The sequence below is a fragment of the Eurosta solidaginis genome, chromosome 2 (genome assembly GCF_040869045.1).
Source record: "Eurosta solidaginis isolate ZX-2024a chromosome 2, ASM4086904v1, whole genome shotgun sequence".
Classification (NCBI taxonomy): domain Eukaryota; kingdom Metazoa; phylum Arthropoda; class Insecta; order Diptera; family Tephritidae; genus Eurosta; species Eurosta solidaginis.
In genome coordinates this window covers 293,430,688-293,455,352 of record NC_090320.1, presented here as the reverse complement: position 1 = coordinate 293,455,352, position 24,665 = coordinate 293,430,688, and the positions used below count along the sequence as shown (strand labels likewise).

Below are 24,665 nucleotides of genomic sequence, written 5' to 3'. Positions count from 1 at the left end.
ATACAAAACCGGTGAAAAATTTCTTGAATGTTACCTTTAAATGAATGTTCTTGAAAAGTATATTAGATATGAGTACTGATAAGCTTTTGTTCTAAGGGAAATTTTTAATATTATATTTTAAAATTGCTCTTGTTATTCGTCCAATTCAATGCGTATTATGACATTATGGACAATACGAAACGGAACAAACTTCAAAAATAAAAACTGAAGAATTTCGAAAATTTCCCAAAACTATCCTGAACTTTTTTAATTGTTAGTTTTGTATCTGTAAGAAAGGAGTTTCCAAAAGATACTGAAAACTTGTGATTAACTCGAAAAAGAATCCAAAAACAAAAACAGAAAAAAAAAAACAAACAATATATAAAAATTTTCGTTAAACTTTTTGTTAAAATTGCTTTTTATTTGCTAGAAAATAGCTTTTTTGCGGATTAGAAAAAAAGACAAAAAACACATTTTTAAATTTATTTTGGATTTGATTACTCTTAAATATTTTCAAGACTATACAAAAATGCTTTAAAAACTTGGAAGTTCTAAAAGTTGTGGATAGTAGATAACTTTGAAAAAAAATTGTTCGCTATATACGAACAAAAATCAAATACCCAACTTAGAGCTTGCGACTACTTCTCGAACACAAGCGAGATTTTCGCGACCCGAGAAATCGAGAACTCGACTTCTCGCAAGATTCTCGTGTCTCGAAGTACTCGTAAATCTTGCGAGCTTCTCGACATTCTTACTTAATCGCTGTATGGACAGTATTTATACACTTGGTTTTTTTTACTTGTGACTTTTTTGTTGATTATATTGCTTCAGTGATTTTTAACTCAAAACAAATGTATTATACATATAATTTTGTTCGCAATATTTTATTTTTCAACGAGACATCAAGAACACGGCTTCTCGCGAGATTCTCGAATTCGAATTACTCGTGAGGCTCGCGAGATTCTCGAATCCCGAATTACTCGTAATAGTCGCGATCTTCTCTACTTTCAATTCAGTAGCTGCATTGGCAATATTCTAAACATTTTGGGGTTTTTTACTTGTGGGTTTGCCGACATTTTGGCTTGTGCTCCAGAGAAATCGTAAGCTCTATGTCAAACAGCCAATGAATCGATTAAGTCGAATGTCGAGAAGCTCGCGAGCCTTTCGAGTAATTCGAGATTCGAGAATCTCGTGAGTAATTCGAACTTCGACAATCTCGCGAGAAGGCGAGACTCGTGAGAAGGCGATACTCGCGAGAAATCTCTTCTCGAACATGTTCGAGAAATCGTATGCTCTAATCCAAATACTCAAAAACTGTCGTGTGCAAACATTGGCCGTTTTGAAAGGAAAGTGCTCTTTGATTCCCATTATTTTTAATTCTATTTTTTTATCAAAATTAAAAAGATATATTAGTTTCAACAATTTAAATTGACCCGTAATTATTTAGTTTTTATATTCTAATCGAAGATACACAAAGTAGAATACAGTTTTTTTGACAAAACTGTCATAAATATTTGTTTTGATAAAACTTTTAATAATTTTAAAATTGCAGCAAAAAATAAAAATAAAACTGAGAAAATATTGATTATATTTGTGCAAATTAAAGCTAACTATACAAGTTTTAATAATGATTTAATAATGAAGAATGCTTAAGTATAATACATGGTTTTTTTTACATGTGCGCCTAAACATTATATGGATTACTATTTGCATAACTCTACACATAAAATTTTTTTTATAAAATTAGTGTATTTCCATCATCTCCCCATACACTACAATACTTAGTGTAATTCTCCTTGAGCGTTTTTTTTTTAGTTGCAAATGTTGAATACTGCTTATGTAAAGTTATTTTGGCAATTCACAAGAGTGAAGTTGTTTCCATGGTTTGCAGTATAAAAATATGATTAAAGCCTAGCACGAAAAGGAGACCCTGTGAATTGCCTATATCATGCATCGATTAATTTTATTTAACTTAAATACAATCTTTATATAAAAAAAAGTCCTAAATATATGCATCAAAATTTAAATTCTTGCTAAAAATGCATACATACGTTCAAAGGTCAAAACATTGGGTTAAATAGAAGTTATGAATTCGAATAATTAAAAAAGCATTTTCAAAGTCATAAAGGTTATCTGTTGAAATAAATGTTGCTGATATGTATGTACATATATGCTTTCGGTTAATCAAGTTCTATGTTGGCAAATTCGTAATGTTATTACCCGAGTTCGAATACTTAACCAAATTTTATAGTGCCCATAAAATATATTATACGATCAGAATGCAACTCTGCGTACCAATTGCTTGATCCGATCTTTCCACACCAAACGTAAATTCACGTGTGTTTTTCAACAATTTCCCCATTACATGCTCTTTCCGCTCACCTTATCTGAGATCTGAGAGAATTTAAGGCACAATTTGCGCTCATACACTCAAAATATTTGGCAAGTGGAGCGCCACCACCATCGCCCCCAAATGGGCACGCAACTGATTTTAGTACTGTGCGATTTTCTTGTGAAGAACGTTTGTTGTGGCGCTCTGCCATATGCAGCGTTAACTTTTGTTATTTTCAGTGTTTTTATAAAAACGAATTTTCTACATTGTATATGCTATGTATGTACATATATTGCCTTAGTGTGTGTGTATATGTTCATATGGTAAGGCTGATATTGTTTTTACGAATTCCCTTCGCCTGAGCCATCGGTCAAACGCCATTTCTAGTTTTTTTATGTGTCGTACGGTGTTGAAAATGGAAAATCGTATTTGATTTAATTTCATCTATAAAGAAAATCGGAAATTTTATATTTTACTTAATAATAACAGATTGTGATCATGAAAACACGTAATATAAGAGATTGTACAAAAACATATTGAATTGCATTGAATTGTGGAATGTGAATAAATCAAAGAAATAAAATTCAAATAGCAAATTATTTCAGTTTGTGTTGTTTAAAAAACCAGTAAAACGACGATAACCTAACTCCACATACTAAAGGAAAAACGTACAAATAAACATATCAGTGCATATGCAAGTGTGTGCGTGTGTTTTGCGCAACATGTGTTTGTGTTCCAGGGGCGGATCTTCGACGGGTAGAGTAAATTTCAGTTCGGCAGCACCGCACGAGTGACGCTTTTCAAACACATACAGCTCAATTCTAAACAAAAATTCGGAGCGAGTTTTTTACCTTCTCCCATTCCTCGTATTCTAAATAAAAATTCCTTGTGAGTTTTTTTGCCTTCTCCCTTTCCTCCTATGCTGAACAATGTCCGAAAAAGCGGAAACCGGCTGGGGAGAAAAGTAGGTATTAGGAATGTTAGTGAGAGGGAGATTTCTCTGCCATTTCTTAGGAGTTTTTTCACTTGTTAAATTAAAGGGAATGCATGAAAATAGTTAAAGGAAATTGGTTATTTTAATAAAGAACTTTTATTTGTACAAATGTGTGCTAAAATATGTACATTCTACCACAATATTCTTTATTTTAAGTCGAAAAGTATATCATAAGCAACGGAAGAGCTCTTGGTATATTTGATGCAGCCATTCAGAAATTGTGCAAGGATTTTTTAAGAAGGCTTTAATAGATTTTGGCATATGACGAAAAACGAATTCAACTCTACTTGCCCGCGCCAGAAATTGCGAATTGAAGAAGGCAACTCCGGCGGATTTGTGTTATCCCGAAGACTTCTTCTTCTTATGCTCCTCTTTTTATGTTGCTGTGGCACCAATTCATTACTCATTTCAGTGATTACCACATGAAATGCCATACTGTGCATTGTTTATATGTATTTCTTAATTTCAAAAAAATTTTCAACAATAATTAAACTTTGCATTTCTTTAAACAAAATAAGAAAGGCGCAACGATATTTCAATTGACAAAACAGCTGCCTTCGAAAATTCGAAATTCCTATTCCCCAATTATTGTTCTCCCTAGGAGAATAGAATTGGAGGAGCTTTTTCCGCGGGAATAAAAGAATCCGCGAGAACAAAATTCCGAGGGAATTAGGCTGATATATTCTATGTGGGCTGCTAATTCCTTGGGAGGGCGAAGGGGGAGGAATTAGTAGTGGTTTTCCGTTTCTTCGATTTCAGAACTTTCCGGAACAATTTGTTGCAGGAAAAATATTTACGTAAATGTCAAAGGAAACTTTTGTTTGATCAATTTTCGAAGGCACTCAAGCAATGGCCAACTCACATAATAGCTGTAGTGAGCAGTGACCACATATGTTCAAAGGTACATATATTGAAAAGAGATGGAAGACACACGCGTACTCAAATAGTACATTCATCTCACCAGAGGGAAAGAGAAACATTCTTTTTCTATAGCCCTATTAAGCAAGAAAGCTTCTATGAAGGCGCCGGGAAGAGAGTCATAAACGAACACTACATACAATGATTAACTCTGTCCTGAGAATAAATGGAGAAGATTTAGAGGAAATGAGAGGAATTGCTTAACAACTGTTTAAATTACCAGTAGAAACATTTTTTAAAAAGTGCTCGGAGGGGCTCAATATGAAATGACTTGGATCCGATACATTTTTAAGACGTTTTTTTCAGTTATATTCGAGCACTTCTATTCTTCGCTGAGGCTTAATTGTAGTCTTTTCAGATGTAAAGAAGTTAATTTTTGGAGTTACATATATTGAAGCTTACATATTTTTCGTTTTGGCCATTGCGCGACAAGTAAAGTCCGTTATCCCTGTTTGGCAATAGCTGACGTCAGTTGAGGATTCCAAGCCTTCCTTAACCTCACTCTTCCACCTTAGCGAGGTGCTGTTACGTCCTCTGCTTCCAAGCGCGGTTGTCAAGAGAAATACTTTGTAATCCGGATCGTCTTCATTGATTTCATAATATTTCGTAGCCAGCGAGGACCTTAGGCTTTATTCCTTGCACTGTGTTCATATAATATAGTCACGATCAAAACCGAGCCATCACATCTCTATCGACAGCGTTCACGATAGAGCATGAATTTTCTTCGTCGAGAGGACTCACTTTTCAATTGACTTAATAGTGCTGCCAAATATGAACTTTTTCTACCAAAGCTAGTTGTTTTTAAGTTTCCGAAAATGATAAAGAAGTTCGCCCAAACTCCTGTTTTATTAATTTCTTAAAAGGAGGAAATTGATAAACTTGTATACTTTGAATAAAGTCCACGAGTTTAAAGTTAAAAAAAAAATTGTTGTGAATGGCTTTTTTATATGTATTTTAAGATTTCATGAAAAGTAAAACGAAGTTCTGCAAAACTACACCACACTTTTATATTTATCAAAAATTCGAAACATTCTAAAATCTTTAAAAAATTGGACCGAGAAGCATTTTACTAGTTCAAGAGTTTCTGCAAGGCTATAAAAATTTAAAGAAAAGTTGTCCCGATTAGTGTTTCAATAATTGTAGAGCTCCTGACGAGGAGAAAAAAATATCTTCCAAATTGCGGCAAACTTTTTTTACAAAGAAGTAAAAAAAGAAAAAAGTTATTATGAGTAGCGTTTAATAAGTTGTAGTGTTTCCGGAAAACTTTAAATTAAACTAAAATTTTACAAAAGTAAAAAAATTATTCCAAGTAGCTTTTCAATAGTTCAAGACATGGCGGAACGATACAAGGTGGCAGCATGGTGAGATACCTACAAACATAAATAAAAATTCCATGTACTTTGTCGTTGTAAATTCGATGGACAAATGTCAAAATCATACTGCGCCGGAAGTTGATGTATCAAATGAAATAAAAAAAGTTTATAATCAGCTGTACCATGCTGCCACAACAAATTTTGTAAAACTACGCCGAAAATGCATTTTATTTAATTTCAATTTATTTATTTCAAAAAAGGCAAACACAATTTAAATATTAAAAAAAAAAATTAAAAAAAAAACTTTTGCTGGGTGGCTTTAAAATTTACTCGTTTTACAAAAAGTCGACAAATAGGGTAGCTTTTCAATATTAATATTAACCGTGTTTTTTTACATGTGTATACATCTATATTTGCGTGTAAAAAGAAGGCTTATCGCCACTTAGATAATGTTTAGGAGCCCATCTAGCGGCAATTATAGAAAACTTGGGTCAGGGCTTAAATAACTCGCTACAAAACGGGTTGTGCTTAAAGCGGATACACTCACCTTCGTTCGTCATAATGTATAATCTATAGCTGAAACGATTGCGTTGAATCGTGGACACACACTTTTCGGTCATTGAAGTGGATAATAGTGTAGAAATAAAATGAAGAGACATCTTTTAATTGCAACTGAGTATAATACATACTGAAATTTAGCAGTACTCACTTTCTACTCGACAATTTTATAAGTGTAGATAAAGTTATGCACTTTGCAGTGCATATAAAGTTTAAGTGTATATGTATATACATTTAAAAAAACAAAGCTATTGTTTCTGAAAAGAATAACAACTGCATGCGGTTTGCTTTTGATTGGCCCTTTCAAAAATCCGCTCACAATCCGCCACTGGCTTGTGTGTTGTGTGTGTTTGCTCCAACTTGCTCGTCGCAGTCTACATGTGCAGTGATACTAGTTTTTAGCCGGAATTCTTTATCGTTTCGCTTTTATGTTATTGTATCTACGATATTATTTCTGAATTTATTTATCAACAATCGCCTTCGCGTGTTATTTTAACTAGCTCAAAGCAAAAAATAATGGAAAGGTACATTGCAAGTGCTTGTTAAAAATATCCATAATATTTGGATATATTCAATGTTGTTGTTGTAACAGCAATGCGTCATCTAGAGAACAGTCTCTTGTTTGAAGTTTAAAACACACTTATTTTTGTATCTAATTGCTGTTTAAACTATTGTGCTAATTACATTGAATTGAATGTCCAGATTGTGGATGTAATCAAAACCAGATGTGCGTAAGCTATCTAGCTGTTGGCTGTCATCTTGAAGTGCTGTGAGATAGATCTTGTGCCGCTTATGCTGACGTTTACACCATTCAACAGGTTATCTAACGTGTGGCCACACTGCTTTCTGCTATTTTTAGATTGTAAATTTAATGTTTTTTTCTCAACAATGAAACCCAGCTATAACGAGCAAAAAAATAGCAAGTAAAGAAAACCAAACAATTGAAAAAGGCAAAGAAAGTTTATCAAATTAGAAAAAGTATTAGAAAATAAATTTGTTCTTGGATTTACTCAAGTTGTAAAAGATAAAAATTTCTGAGCACAAAGGGAAGTAAAACAAGTAAGAACGGGACTGTCTTCAGCTGTGCCGAAGATTTCATACCTTTCATGAATGGGGCTGAACAATAATCTTATCCCGTTCGTAATCTCCGAATAATCGGATGTATAAGATAAGAAATATATAGTGAACAGATCTGCATACCTAAACGATTTTTAAGATAAATATAAAATAAAAAACAGGTAGGTACTTTGTGTGAGGGTGCAAAGTTTCAGGTTTTTTGTGGTCTGCGTGTAAAACCTATGACTACGAATCACGTATTTCAACAATATATGACGTAAACGTAACTATTTGATGACATCTGATGAATTTTGAAGCTTCTAACCGTAAAAAAGAGGCAAAAATTACAGTTTATATGGGGTATATAATATATGTACCACCGGTCTGTATGATTTTTTCAGACAACAATATATGCTATACACGAAAGCATTTGGTGAAATTTGAAGCTTCTAGCTGTTAAAATGGGGCCGAAATCGCGAAAAAAAATATATATACTATATATACCATCATATATATATCACCGATCTCTATGATTTTTTGACACAACAATATATACTATATACGTAAGCAATCGGTGAAATTTGAAGCTTATAGCTGCTAGAATGTGGTAAAAATTGCGAAAAGTTTCTTATCTGAACAATCGGTTGTATGAGATATATACTATATATACAACCGATCGCTATGATTTTTTTAGACAACAATATATGCTATATACGTAAGCATTCGGTGAAATTTGAAGCCTCTAGCTCTTAAAATAGGGCAATAATTACGAAAAGTTTCTTATCTGAACAATCGGTTGTGGGGGATATATACTATATATACGACCGATCTCATCAATTTTTTCAGACAACAATACGCGCAATATACGAAATTATATGGTGAAGTTTGAAGCTTCAATCTGTTAAATTGAGCAAGATATGAAAAAATCCTCTTTTTCTGAAAAATCGGTTGTATGGAGGATATATGCTATAGTGGTCCGATCCGGCCGGTTCCTACAAATGTCTAATCGGACACCCAAATACACCCGCTCACCAAATTTTATCAAGATATCTCAAAAATTGAGGGACTAGTTTGCATACAAACAGACAGACGGACAGACGGACATGGCTAAATCAACTCAGCTCTTCAACCTGATTATTTCGGTATACTTAATGGTGGGTCTATCTATTTTCCTTTAAGGACTTACAATTTTGGGTTTCGTGACGAAATTAATATACCATTTCATTTTCATGAAATGTATAAAATAACTAATATTAAATGAGGAAATAAAAAACTCAAAAAATAGTTTTCGATTTTCATAGTAAAACTCAAACAAATAAAAATCAAATTGATTGATTACATACAATTCGATACAATAAAAAAGTGAACTAAATTAAAATAAAATAAAATAAAAGAAGTAAAGTAAATTAAAATATAATAAAATAATCTTACAAATAAGAGTACAAAAAAAAAATATAATAAATAAAACAAACTACAAAAATAAAGTAACAAAACATAAAATAAAACAAAATACAATAAAAAAGGAAATAAAATAAAATAAATAACACAAAGTAAAATAAAATTAAATATAACAAAATTCGTACTGAAAAGCCAGGCTTCATTTGCAATTTTAATTTGAACTCAAAAAATAGTTTTCGATTTTCATAGTAAAACTCAAACAACTAAAAATCAAATTGATTGATTACATACAATTCGATACAATAAAAAAGTAAAGTAAATTAAAATAAAATAAAATAAAAGAAGTGAAGTAAATTAAAATATAATAAAATAATCTTACAAACAAGAGTACAAAAAAAAATATAATAAATAAAACAAACTAAAAAAATAAAGTAACAAAACATAAAATAAAACAAAATACAATAAAAAAGGAAATAAAATAAAATAAAATAAATAACACAAAGTAAAATAAAATTAAATATAACAAAATTCGTACTGAAAAGCCAGGCTTCATTTGCAATTTTAATTTGAACTCAAAAAATAGTTTTCGATCTTCATAGTCAAACGCAAACAAATAAAAATCAAGTTGCTTCATTATATACAATTTGATACAATAAAAGAAGTAAAGTAAATTATAATAAAATAATATAAAATAATCGCGGGTTCGAATCGAGCTCAAGGCCTAACAATAATTTTTTATCATTATTATTGTTATGATAAATTTTTTCTTAATTGAAAAAATTTTTAAATTAGAATAGAAGAAAGAAAAAATTTTAGACAACTGCCAAAGCTCGTTGTATAGATCCATTTCGGGAACTGCTAAATTCCTTCATCGGCAACGTTTAGGCGCCGCTGCTATAACCATTCAGCCACCACAGCGGTTTTTTGTTTGTCTTCATTAATCCTACTTCTATTTTTTCTTTCTTCTATTCTAATTTAAAAATTTTTTCAATTAAGAAAAAATTTATCATAACAATAATAATGATAAAAAATTATTGTTAGGCCTTGAGCTCGATTCGAACCCGCGATCTTAAAATCAGTAGGCCGATATAACAACAAAAATTGTTAATACATCCCAGAGCACGGGGAAAAACAAGTGTCAATAAAATATGACACTTTGGCAGCATTGCCAACAAACAAGTCCGATTTTCACAGCTATTCTGCAACAGATGTCGCAGTGGTGTGAATATCAATTGGCACGAACCAGAATAGAAGTAGGATTAATGAAGACAAACAAAAAACCGCTGTGGTGGCTGAATGGTTATAGCAGCGGCGCCTAAACGTTGCCGATGAAGGAATTTAGCAGTTCCCGAAATGGATCTATACAACGAGCTTTGGCAGTTGTCTAAAATTTTTTCTTTCTTCTATTCTAATTTAAAAATTTTTTCAATTAAGAAAAAAATTTATCATAACAATAATAATGATAAAAAATTATTGTTAGGCCTTGAGCTCTATTCGAACCCGCGATCTTAAAATCAGTAGGCCGATATAACAACAAAAATATAAAATAATTTTACAAATAATAGTACAAAAAAAAAAAATTAATAATAAATAAAATAAAATAAAAAACATAAAAGGAAACAAAATAAAATAAAAAAGAAATTAGATAAAATAAAGTAAATAACATAAAGTAAAATTAAATTAAATATAACAAAATAGCTAACAGTAAATTAAACTCGTACTGAAAGCCAGGCCTTATTTGCCTGACTATTGGTTGACTATCTTAGAGCAAAAGGTTATTAGAAGAATAAATAACATTTTGAAATAAACAAATAGATGAGAATTGTGAGGAAAATTAGGATTTGGTTGTTTGGTTTAGTAATCCTCCCTTAAATCACCACAAAAAGTTCATTCAAACTAGGGAGTCAGAATTGCGCACTTTTTCGACACAGTCTAATAAATACCAATATATAGTTTTTTAAATGGCACCAAATACAAACAAAATGTTGTCAGCAGATTGACGTATAGCTGATCACAATCTGAAATAAGGTGAATTAATGCCAAGCTTAAGTTTAATAGTTTAATGATTTCATTAAATTTTCGCAAACAAATCTTATTTTTTAATAAACAAGGTAACTCTTATAAATATTAACAGATTAATATACAAAAATTAATACATTTTAAAGTTTAACAAAGCACGGCGACTAAGCTTATCAATTTTAAATGATTTGTTTTAAACAAACGAGTCTTCATCGAGATCATATATTTATATATATTACACTGGTCAACAGTGATTTTGGTGCAGCTCTACTTGTAACCAAATTTGGTAGTACTCGGTACCCTGATAAAAACTGTATACTTACTTTTTTAATGCTACGTACAGTTTTCTATATAGGGTCAAGAACCCTTTTTTAAGAGGTTAAGGCATGTATGGGCCCATAACTTTGTTTCTGCTTACTCTATCAACACAGTTTTCATGTCGTTGAAAAGAGTACATTTCACCGCTTATATCAGTATACAAGTTGTTAATATATCGTCATAAACGTCAGAGAAATTGCAAAAATAATGTGAGAAATTCAATTTTTTGTTAAATTTTTTCATTTTTAATCACGGTTTTCTCGAATAATTTGTCAACCAGTGCATATGTAAATTATTTTAAAACAACCTATTAATTCAAGGACATATAACTTTTTTATATCCGCGTAGATCTTCCTAATATATTCTATTTTAGTAAATTTTTACTGTGAAAAAAAAAAAGTTTTTTGTTATTTATTTTATTATTAACTTTTTATTTACATAAATACTTTCGTTTACGTTATTTTCGTGAAAGAGGTATGGCAAGACAATCACGTTGCATTCCCCAGCAGTAGTCATCATATGCTGATCCCATCGGCCTTGGTACGTCTCTTCCATAGTTTTTAGGTCCTGGTGAAACCGTTCGCCTTGTTCTTCGCTATAGGAACCAAGATTCTCCGGAAACTGGTCAAGGTGGCTGTGGAGATAATGGACTTTGATGAACATGTTACATCCTAAGTTTTTGTAATTCTCTAGCATGTTGTTAACAATATCAGAGTAGTTACTTGACTTGTGATTCCCCAGAAAGTTCTTAGTAACTTAAACAAACGAATTCCACGCAAGCAGTTCCAAACTGGTCATTGAATTTGAAAAATCAGTAAACATTCTTATCTGTGGGCCATCAAAAATACCCGCTTTTATTTTTTCTATGCTTATCCTAGGAAATTTTCTCGTTATGTAAAGACAACATTGTCCATTTTTATCTAACGCCTTCACAAATTGTTTCATTAGACCCAGTTTAATGTGTAAGGGTGGCAAAATAATAGAATATCTTGTAACTAAAGGTGGGTTTATCACATTCTGCTTTCCCATTTCCAACATCTCACGTACCGGCCAGTCCCTTTCTGTCCAGTGTTGGTGCTTGGCACGGCTATCCCACAGGCAATAAAAACATTGGTATTTGGTGTATCCACTTTGTTGTCCTAACAAAAAGTTAACCATCTGTAGATCTACACAAATACTCCAATTATGTTCGTTATACTTGATTTTGTCTAAAACAAGTGCAATATGCCATTGTGTAAAAGAACACACTTACGGCTTCGTTTAGAGCTGTCTATTGCTGTCTATTTAGATGCCATTCATTTGGGTGGTATTCTGAAAGACCCATTTTGAGAAGGAGGCCTTGCACATCTGAACAAAAAACTATATCATTTTCCGAATTAAAAAATGGCAGCAAGTCTTGCTCTCTTGTACGATAGAGAGTTACTTTCATACCTGCAGCCAACAAGTTTTTTTCTTTTAATCTAGAAGCCAACACTTTTGCAGATTCCTTAGATAATTCAAGATCCCTTATTAGCTCGTTTAATTTTTAAATTTTTTTTTTTCACAGTAGAAATGTACTAAAGTAGAAAATCCCAGGAAGATCTACGCGGATATAAAAAAGTTAAATGTCTTTGAAAACAGAATTAATAGGAGATTGTTTTAAAATAATTTACATATGCACTGGTTGACAAATTATTCGGAGAAAACCGTGATTAAAAATGAAAAAATTTAACAAGAAATTGAATTTTTCACATTATTTTGGCAATTTCTCTGACGTTTGTGAAGACATATTAATATTGTATACTGATAGAAGCGGTGAAATGTACTCTTTTCAACGACATCAAAACTGTGTTGATAGAATAAACAGAAACAAAGTTATGGGGCCATGCATGCCTTAACCTCTTAAAAAGGGGTTCTTGACCCTATCTACAAAACTGTACGTAGCATTAAAAAAGTAAGTATAGAGTTTTTATCAGGGTTCCGAGTACTACTAAATTTGGTTACCAGTAGAGCTGCACCAAACCAAAACTCTTATTTTGTTGACCTGTGTTATAATACATACAACCGATTGTTCAGATAAAAGGCTTTTCGCCTTTTCTTCCTGATTTTTGCAGCTAAAAGTTTGAAATTTTATCTGATACTTACATTTATAGTGTTTATTGTTGCCTGAAAAAATCGTCCAGATCGGTCAAATACTAGTGTATATATTTATAATACGTAGATTCCATACAGCCGATTGTTCAGATTTTATAAATTTTCCTCAGAATATCGTTCAGCGCCAATTATGAAAGGCATTAGGTCTTCGACGCAGTCCCATCCTTCCTTATTTTTATTTATTAATTTATATATAAATTATTTAGTTTATTTATTTTAACTCTATAATTTATTTGATTTTCCTATTATTGCCTTTTATTCTATTTGTTTTTAATTTTACGTACTTTTTTACTTCCACTGCTTTGCTATCTTGTTCGAAGATAAAATTCTTTGTAGCACCATAAAAAATGTGTTTAATTTGACGCGCCTATTTTATGACCGCGTCAGCACTGATGTAAAACTGGTTTTTTTGTTTTTTTTTTTTTTTTGTAGACTAAATTCAAATATTTTAAGTTCATGAAATTAACAAATGAAATCACAATTCATTACATCACACGCAGCAATAACAACAAAACAAGCTATGCATATTAAAAATAAAAATCTATTATCTGTTACAGCAACAACATTAAGACAATAAAAATGACTTAAATAGAAATCCGTGCCATAAAAAACTTAAGCTAAGTGCGTATGAAATATGTAGAAGTGAAAAAGATACGAAAATATGCGGCAAGTCAAAATCACGGCGCTTGCTCTCTGCTCCTACTACTGCGCAGAGGGGGCTGCAGCGTTGCTAACGCAGCCGTTGACGATTTTCTTATTCAATGATTGAGCAAAAACAAAAAAGTTATAACCAAAGACTCTCTAAATATAAGATGGAACATTGTAGAGTTCTAAAGCTTTGTGGAAATTGTGGGCCGGCTGTACGAGGAATTCACCATACCTTTTGCTATGCTGTCCGCCTCACTATAGCTGACTTTTTAAGGCTGTATAACTCTGTAATTTATTTTGCCTTTGGAAAAATTACCTATTTGAAAATAAGCTGGCTGAAAAATATTGGCATAACAGCTTAAGGTAAATCAACAAATGAAAATCTCAGCTAAGCAATATGTAAAAAAAAGCTAAGTTGTTTATTTGTTACTTTCTCGATATAGGGTGTGTTCGAGCTGCAGCAGTGTTACTTTTTATGACAGCGGATAACGTTCTTCAGCAACATTTGAGCAGATGTGGCAATTTCGCGCGTTCGTTGAACGAAATGTTGACAATCTATTGATCATCTCTAGGAAATTAGCGATATTCCATTAACTAAGCAGCACTTTAGCAATACTACTGTTATTGTTTGGCTGCTCAAACACACCCACATTAATTGTGCTTTAAATCTAAAATATAAAACTCAAAAATGACTCTGCTTGTTATGTCCGCAACATTTATTTAGTTTAAAGCCACAGCCAATAATAGCCAAAGCCATAATAATTTACAAGGGTCATCTATTCTTTCTCTGATTCAAAATCTGAACTACCAGCGCTACCGTCATCATCTCATTGTCATCATTGTCAGTAGTACCAAACTCGTGCCTGACACACAAAAATCGTTTCATTCAATAGCGCAAGTGAATGAACTACGCACTCACTACTAAGTAGCGTAAAAAATTCGCTTGCAGTCATTGCGTGAATGAGCTACCATTGAGCTGACACCGCATTGGCGCTGGCGCCATGCATTTTACACCACTAAAATTGCGCGAATGACCAGGCTCATGACTTTTTTAATCCAGATGGTGAAAACGAAGCAGGAGCAAAACGTATGGTGTATTCCTGGTGCAGCCGTCCCACTCTGTGGAGCATGAACGACTCTACAACAGGCATGCTTAACGAACGAAACGATATCATTTCGTTACGATAATCACGTTATAAACGTTAATTTGACGATCTTAACGCGTTATCGTAACGAAATGATATCGTTTCGTTCGTTAAGCATGCCTGCTCTACAATGCTCCCTCTTATTAATCTACTCTCTTTGTTATAACAGAAATACGAGCAAATAAAAGTTAAAACAAAATCAATAAAAATATAGCGACGCAGGTTGATGAGGCTCGTCTCGACTCAGCAGTTAAGCGGGAGTCATTGGTGCCGTATGTCGTATTGCTGTAGTCGTATCCCTAACGTAATCAGCTGTTTATCGTTACGACGGTAAACCAAAAACCAATTGGTTGGCTACGATACGGTTACGACCCTAGCGGCACCAATAATCGATTGCATTGATTCTCATAAGGTTGGTCGAATCAGCTGTTAAAAGGTTACCGATAAAGCATCAATGTCTCTAGCTTTAATTCCATGCACTTACACAAGCGCATCGAAAAACACACACACACTAAAACAATATTCACGCAAACGTGGCAAAAAAAGCAAAAGCAAAATAAAAGATCATAACAAACAAGTGTATGAAAGAATAACAATTACAATAAAATCGTCAGCAGCAGCAACACCAACAAATGAAAGAACGAGCATAGAATAAATTAATAATAACACAAAATATAAATAAATAACAAAATAATAAACAATTGTGCCTGTTCGCTTGCATTCTTCTAATTTTGCATTTCCTGTTAATGCAGCAGCAGCAGCAGCTGCGGCGACTTAAATAAATGCGGCGGAGTGCATCAAAATTGCACCCTCTCTATTCATTCATTGTTGTTTTGTTGTTGTCTGGTGCATTCACCCACACTGCTGAGCTTATTTGAAATCCGTAGTAGTTAAGAAAACGAGAATATTTCCAATGGCATGCTCAACTAACCTGCAGCCCGAACCATGTAAATACTATGACCCATTTGTGGAAAAATCGTAGCAAAAATTTCACATTGTGCAAATTTTCAAGACAGCAATTTGGCGCCAAAATATCACATACTATCTGTATTAAAAATAATGGCAATAATTTACTACCGGGGTTGACAGCTAATGTAATGTAAGGCGCGATAACCTCCGAAGAGATCTAAGGCCGAGCTTTTCATCCAATTTGCGTCGTGCTCCTCTTGATTTTCTCTACAAATTGACCGGACGGGACCTACATGTTTTATGCCGACTCCGAACGGCATCTGCAAGGCAGATGAGTTTTCACTGAGAGCTTTTCATGGCACAAATACACTCGGAGCGCTTGCCAAACACTGCCGGGGGGCGACCCCGCTTAGAAAAATTTTCTTTTAATTGAAAAACCTTATTTCTAAAATTTTGATGTTGCTTTGCCCAGGGTTCGAACCCAGGGCATACGGTGTGGTAGGCGGGGTATGCTACCATCACACCACGGTGGCCGGTGGTTGACAGCTAATACGTGATCAAAAATATCGAGAGAGGTGCCAAACGACGCGCCTTGACCCCAGTATAAATAATCCGAAGGCGGCAGACAAACATTTTAACTACGTTAGGAGATGTTGCAGTGGAAGTTGACAATTTTCATTTGGTTGTTTTAATTTTGTAGTACAAAGGGAGTAAAGATGTATACACAGGGATGAACGACTCAAAACTTTGTTATCCGCCTTCGAATCATTAATACTGAGGTGAAGATGCGTCGTTTGACACTTCTGCCGATATTTTTAGACGACTTTATCAATTAACCCCTGTCGAAAATTATTACCGAAATAATAGACCAACTGTATTTTACAGCTGTACCGAGCTTAAAAACGGTTCCCATTTACGTATTTCTTAAATTAAATAGCATTGATGGACCCCAAGCATAATTCAACAGGCTAATTAAATACTTGCATCTACTAACCTTCGGGTTTGAGTTTCAATTTCAGCATACGACCGGGGGCATGCATGGAAATATTCTAAGTCGAATTAAAAAAAATAACAAAACGATTTTAATATTCATTAGAAGTATAGAAAAAACGACTGTGTATAAATAATATACTCCTACTAGAAAAAAATTATCGTTATATGTTTCAATACGGTGGTGTTGGTGGTTACTAAACTAAACCTCTGGTTTGAATCCTGCTTTTTTCCAATGTTTGTATTTGTATTTGTTTAATATTCCGAAAGTCTGTGAAATAATTCCAAAATAAATAAATACTTAGCACAATTTACCTACGAGGAGATTAAGGCCGAGCTTCGTTTCCAATTTGCGTAGTGCTTCTTTTAATTCTCCCTACGAATTGGCGGGACGGGACCTACGCGTTATATGCTGACTCCAAACGGCTACGCTGAAATAGATTTCAGAAGTTATGAGAAAGTGTGGAAACAATTATTATCGAATTTAAAAGGCATTGAGGCTGCTAAAATGGAGAAATAGGAAAAAATAAAACCCAGATTATACACAAAAATTTGATGGAATATATTCCCAAAAGGAATATCCCACTAACGTTGCATTTGAATGATTTTTTTTTTGTGATTTCCATGCATCTTTTTCCATGTATTTTCAGTTTTATATTTTTGTAACATTGTATAATGTAAGAAAACGTAAGCCTACTTCCAGAGCGGCAAGTTATTTTTTGAGCTCAGAGCTAATTTAAAAAATGTGTCAAAAATTTATGAGTGAAGTTAACTTTGAAAAGTACGATATTTTATAAACTTTTTCAGGTACGTCATTTTGTTACATTACCGTTTACATGTCGGTTGCACTAAAACTTTAGTATTCAACTAGCTTCTAATGGCTAGTATAGCGCAATAATTTTAAATAAAACTAGTCTCGTACAGACTAAAAAGTGTAGTATAAATCCCCAACCAGCAATGAATTTTACTTATAATGTTATAAATTTTTTAATTAACTGATTAAGAAGTAAATCTTTAATTATTTGATTTCATTTCATTATTTGTGAATAACTTAATTCCGCAAATTTTATTAAAAAAAAGAATCTGAAACTACATACATATATGAAAGCCTACCGATAAATAAGCCCTCTTTTACTTAGGAACAGATTTAAAGCTGTATATTTCTACGATAAAACAATTTTTTCTTTAGTTTATACCGGTTTTTGAGATACAACTTTATTAATAGTTTTGCTGAGGCACGATGTTTTTAACAGGATACACTAAAATCATATTTTACCTCATTATTTCGACCCCAAAAGTTTTAGATTACTCAATTTTTTAAACGCATACTTTGCCAGCGCATGAAATTAAAATGCCTCAACAATCTCACTTAGCTGCATTTGTTGTGTGAAAATTGTGACCCACTTCGATTTTTGCCGTTGCATACGAATAGACAGTCACATTGCTTAGAAAAAAATAAGTTAACGTTTTACAAGACCTAAAAATAAAATAAAACAAATAAAAATATAAATTTTCGCTTTCGGATTCTAAGAACGATAATCTAAGAATTGATAATATTTGATAAAAATTAGGTGGTCCAATGTCTTGTAAGATGTTAAAAAAAAAAAAAAATTTATTTTGCAAATAATAAAGTCAGATAGGCCCATTGTACATGGTTAACTGGTACTCGCCCGTTCAATTGTGCATGTCAAGTGCATCAAAATAATAGCAGTCGATGCTTGCTTCGCTTCGGCAGTCAGAGTATTTTGTTGTTGCTTGCCGATAAACTAAAAGCTGAGCGACGAACATCGGTTGATACACAATCGCTCCCCCTAACAGTGTTTGTTTTGTCGATGCTCGTTTAGTTGAAGTGATTTTCTTTTTAATCCCCCTTATTTTCTTTTGGCATTCAGCTACGCAGTGATTGGATTAAAACAAAAACAAAAAACGACCTCTCCGCATGCTGCTTTGAGCGCAGTTTGCGCTAAAAAAACTGAAGCTTTCACTTTCTGTTGGCGAAAACTTTATAAATTTGTGGTCACGTGGCAAATAAAAATAATAAAAAAAGAAATTAGCTTCTTAGAACAGTGATAAAAGCAATAAGAATTCGGTGAAACAATTTATAGAAAATTTAATGCAAAAAAAGTAAAAAAAAAATTAGAAATTAACAATTGAATTAAAAATAAGCAATAAAATCTGTCAAATACGAAATACAACGAGAAATATAGAAAAAGCAAATAAACGCGAAAAACAAAGCTAGATAAAAAGACAATTACGTGCTAATTAAAATACATATTAAATATGAAATATATCTTTTTGTGTACGTGTTTTTATATTTTCGTTACCATTGCAATCTGCAAAAACAATTCGTTCTAAACAATTGTGATTCATACCGGTAACTTGCGGTTAATATACAACAATATCAAATCACTTTGTGTCTAAATATTAAATAAATACACAAAATACTTAAAGAAAAGTTTATTGATTTTGTTCTGTGTGCACCGCATCACAACCATCAAAGTATTCATCTTCGTCAACTTGGAGTCCGACTCGTCGAACAACTCATCTTTCTTTGTTTGTGCTTCATTTAGTGACCTGTGGAATTTGAACTACATGCAAAATGTGAGTATTATTATTAACGATTGATGTAATTTATGCATAATTTCTGCATTCTAGTACAGTGGTTTTCATATTTATAGCGACAAAGTTTGTTTACAAGTTTTTTTCGTGTAATTTATTTTTATGGAGGTTTAACCAACCTTTATTTGGTAAGACCAATAACCTCATTACCGTTGGCGCTATCGTGTACAAAACGATCCTCGTTCGTACGTTTGTAGCACGATTAGCGATACGACAGACAAAACGATCATCAAAACAATAAAAGCCGACTCTTACGTCGTACGCCGGCGTTTTTACTTTAAAAACTTGATTTTTCTATTTAAAAAAAAAACATATTTCGCAAAGGGTTTGTTTACATGTATTAAAGAAAATCAACGTTTTGGCCATTTCGGAAAGATCCGGGGTTTTCGCCTCTAAATCTCGCGATCGTTAAAAAAATTTCAGGAGTAGTTCCTTGCGGGGGGACTGTCCTTCATTAACTTAATCCAGGGAGGCTTCGACCGTAACCCCGGTCTTAGGGACTGGTACTGCTTCGTCTGCCGAAAACAAAAGAAATACTTAAAATGGTCAATCTTTTGTCTATATGTCTCGTGCAAAATGTAGTTTCACGGAAGGAGATGTTCTGGGCTAACTACTGATACTCGTCGTCGATGTGCGAACAGTAGCAATCCCGACCACCAGTCACTACCACGCTTTCTGGCCTTCCCACCATATGCCAGCATAGAAGCTAGAGAACTGCGATTTTGAACTCATACCCTCGTCGACATCACTTTCCTTACTGCATATATATATATATATATATATGTATGTATATATATGACCTGGTCTATGAAAAGGTGGCTTATGACTCAAAAAAGAAATTGCGAGAAACAGCTGTATTTTCTTCCAGTCCCATTCCGAGTCCCAGTCCCACTCCGAGTTTCAGTCCCAGTCCTAGCCATGCCTTTGTTTCGGCTTCGCATTCATATTTATCAGTTTTGCCAGGTTGCTGCGAATAAATTGAATATCACAATGAAAATTACTTTAAAGCTCTCAGCATTCATTTGATATCCATATTACACATATATTCTAGGGGTATCCGGGTCCAAGGTTTACTCTGTACTAAAGCACACATCAACAGCTTCAATTTGATAGCCATAATTTAAAAACACATCCTAGTGTTACCCTGATCCACGTTTTGGCCTAAATCTCTAGACCCTAGGCACCCAGGGGTACGACAAATACTCCGTATCAAAGTACTCATAAACAGCATCCATTTGATACCCATATTGTACAGACACATCCCAGGATTACCCAGGTCCACGTTTTGATCTCAATACCCTAGCCAGAACGGGATAAAGGGTATGCTATGACCGTCTCATGGTTCTAAGCTACCTCTACACCAGTTTTCAGCCAAATCGGTTCATCCGTTCTTGAGTTATAAATAGTTTAACTAACACCACTTTCTTTTATATATATATATAGACTAGCCTTTACCCGCGGCCCCGTCCGCAAGGAAAATTTTAAATATATGGGCTATTCGCGTTAGCCTGCTTATTATCTGTTTAAAATTTTGTTTTCTGTCTAATGCATTTTATTTTTGTAATTGAGTAAAAAAAAGAACTAAATGAGCTGATAACCTGATAGGATCCCAAATGATCCCGAAATTATCCAGAAAAAGCTACGAAATGACCCCAACGCTATCGCGGACGGATCCCGAAAACCATCCAGAAATGCCCCGAAAGGGTCTCCAAAAGTTCCCCGAATAGTCCCAAAAAAACCCGAAATGAGAGCGACACGATTCTAGATGTATCCAGAGAACCACACAGAAATGATCCCTGAAGGTGTTCCAAAATGATCCCGAAAAGGTTCCGAAATGACCCTGACGGGCTCCCGGGCGGATCTCAAAAACCATCCAGAAAATATCCAGGAAGGGTCCCTAAATTATCCCGACTAACTCCAGAAAAATTTCCGAAATGGCTCCGAGGGGATCCACGATGGATCGCGAAAACCATACAGAAATGATTCCGGAAGGATTCCAAAATGATCCCGAAATAGTCCGGAATTGACCCAGATGGGATCCCGCACAGATCCAGAAATGATCCCGGAAGGGTGCAAAAACTATCCCGGAAAAGTAACAAAAAATCCCGAAATGGCTCCTACGGCGTCCCGGACGGATCCAGAAATGATCTCGGAAGGGTCCCCAAATGATCCCAAAATGGTCCCGAAATGACCCTGATGGATCCGGCAAACCATCAAGAAATTATGCCGAAAGGGTCCCAAAATGATCCCGAAATAATACAGAAAAAGTCACGAAACGACCCCTAGAGGATCCTCAAATGATCCCGTATTAGCCCCGAAAAGGTCCCGAAATAACCCCGACGGGATCCCGGACAAATCCCGAAAACCATCCAGAAATGATGCCGGAAGGAATCCCAAATGATTCCGTAAAAGTCCCGCATTGATTCCGACGGGATCCCGAACGGATACCGAAAATCATCCAGAAGTGATGCCGGAAAGGTCCTCAAATGATCACCTAATAGTCCCGAAATGACCCTTAAGGGGTCATGGACGGATCCCATAAACCATTCAGAAATGATCCCGATATAGTCCCGAAGAAGTCCCGAAATGGCCCTGACGGGATCTCGAACGCACCCCTAAATGACCCTAACGGGATCCCGGAGAGATCCCGAAATCCATCCAGAAATGATCTTGGGAGGGACCCCAAATGATCTCGAAAAAGTCCCGCAATGATTCCGAGGGGATCCTGATCGGATACCGAAAACCATCCAGAAGTGATGCCGGAAAGGTCCTCAAATGATCACCTAATACCAAAATGACCCTGACGGCATCCCGGACTGATCCCAAAATCCATCCAGAAATGATCTTGGGAAGGTCCCAAAATTATCCCGAAATAGTCTCGGAAAAGTTCAGAAATTACCCTGACGGGTTCCCGGACGAATCCTGAAAGCCATCTCTAAACGATCCCGAAAAAGTCCCGAAATGACCCTGACTGGACCCCGAAAGGATCCCGAAAACTATCCAGAAATGATGCCGGAAATGTCCTCAAATTATCACCCAATAGTTCCGAAAAGACCCTGACGGGATCCCGAACGGATCCCGACAACTATCTAGAAATGATGCCGAAAAGGCCCGCAAATGATCCCGTATTAGTCGAGAAAAAGTCCCGAAATGAACCCGACGGGATGCCGGACGAATCCCAAAAACCATCCAGAAATGATGCCAGAAGGGACACCAAATGATCCCGAAAAAGTCCCGCAATAATTCCGACGGGATCCTGAGCGGATACCGAAAACCATCCAGAAGTGATGCCGAAAAGGTCCTCAAATGATCACCTAATAGTCCCAAAATGACCCTGACGGCATACCGGACAGATCCCGAAATCCATCCAGAAATGATCTTGGGAGGGTCCCAAAATTATCCCGAAATAGTCTGGGAAAAGTCCAGAAATTACCCTGACGGATCCCGGACGAATCCAGAAAACCAATCTTAAATGATGCCGAAAAAGTTCCGAAATGACCCTGATGGGACCCGGAAAGGATCCCGAAAACTAACCAGAAATGATGCCGGAAAGGTCCTCAAATGATCTCTCAATAGTTCCGAAAAGACCCTGACGGGATCCCGAACGGATCCCGACAACTATCCAGAAATGATACCGAAAGGGCCCGCAAATTATCCCGTATTAGTCGAGAATAAGTCCCGAAATGACCCCGACGGGATGCCGGATGAATCCCAAAAACCATCCAGAAATGATGTCGGAAGGGACCCCAATGATGCCGAAAGGGTTCCCAAATGATCCCGTATTAGTCGCGAAAAAGTCCCGAAATGACCTCGTCGGCATCCCGGACGGATACGAAAATTATCCAGAAATGATGCCGGAAAGGTCCACAAATGATCCCAAAATGGTCCCGAAATGACCCTGATGGATCCGGCAAACCATCAAGAAATTATGCCGGAAGGGTCCCCAAATGATCCCGAAATAAAACAGAAAAAGTCACGAAAGAGGATCACCAAATGATCCCGTATTAGCCCCGAAAAAGTCCCAAAATGACCCTGACGGGATCCCGAAAGATTCCGAAAACAATACAGAAATGATGCCGGAAAGGTCCTCAAATGATCCCCTAATAGTCCCGAAATGTCCGTGACGGGATACCGACAACTATCCAGAAATGATGCCGAAAGGGTCCGCAAATGATCCCGTATTAGTCGAAAAAAGTCCCGAAAGGACAACGACGGGATCCCGGACGAATCCCAAAAACCATCCAGAAATGATGCCGGTAGGTATCCCAAATGATCCCGAAATAGTCCCGAAATTACCTCGTCGGCATCCCGGACGGATCCCGAAAATTATCCAGAAATGATGACGTAAAGGTTCCCAAATGATCCCCTAATAGTCCCGAAATTACCCTAATGGGATCCCGGACGGATCCCGAAAACCATCCAGAAATGATGCCGAAAGGGTTCCCAAATGATCCCGTATTAGTCGCGAAAAAGTCCCGAAATGACCCCGACGGGATCCCGGACGGATCCCGAAAACCATCCAGAAATGATGTCGAAAGGGTTCCCAAATGATCCCGTATTAGTCGCGAAAAAGTCCGGAAATGACCCCGACGTAATCCCGGACGGATCCCGAAAACCATCCAGAAATGATGCCGGATGAGCCCCAAAATGATCCCGAAAAAGTCCCCAAATGACCCCGACGAGATCCCGGACGGATCCCGAAAACCATCCAGAAATGATGCCGGAAGAGCCCCCAAATGATCCTGAAAAAGTCCCCAAATGACCCCGACGATATCCCGGACGGATCCCGAAAACCATCCAGAAATGATGCCGGAAGAGCCCCCAAATGATCCCGAAAAAGACCCCATATGACTCCGACGAGATCCCGCACGGATCCCGAAAACCATCCAGAAATGATGCCGGAAGGGTCCCCAAATGATCGCGAAATAGTCCCGAAATGATTCCGGAATAGTCCCGAAAATGTTCCAAAATAACCCCGACGGGATCCCGGACGGATCCCGTAAACTATACAGAAATGATCCCGGAAGGGTCCCAAAATGATCCCGAAATAGTCCCGAAAAAGTCCCGAAATTACCCCGGCGTAATCCCGGACCGATCCCGAAAACCATCCAGAAATGATCTCGGAAGGGTCTCGATATGACCCTTACGGGATTACAAATAAGGTGAAGCTAATTATAAAACCATGTTAATAAGGCAGCAGGCGCATTGGAGCGAATAAAAAGTTAGATAGAAACATACAGGTAAAGCTAATAAAAGCGTGCTAATAAAAACAATTGATGGAGGGCGGATGGCGGGAGTAGAGGAGAGGACCACTGATCGTTCCTCCAAAATTGTCT

At 35.6% G+C, this 24,665-nt stretch overlaps 1 protein-coding gene across 4 annotated transcripts in view; it reads left to right on the top strand.

Annotated features, from left to right (window-relative positions):
• The first annotated feature begins 2,489 nt into the window (after nucleotides 1-2,489).
• The window catches only part of for (cGMP-dependent protein kinase for), a 319,267-nt gene continuing 297,091 nt past the window's right edge, over nucleotides 2,490-24,665 (top strand). For 2 of the 4 annotated variants that reach the window (XM_067768568.1, XM_067768572.1), the window contains exons 1-2: nucleotides 2,490-2,590; nucleotides 18,603-19,311. The gene's annotated coding sequence lies outside the window, so the exon portion shown is untranslated. Of the gene's footprint in view, nucleotides 2,591-2,836; nucleotides 3,068-18,602; nucleotides 19,312-24,665 lie in introns of those variants that run through there. The other 2 variants (XM_067768570.1, XM_067768569.1) reach the window with 2 other exon arrangements.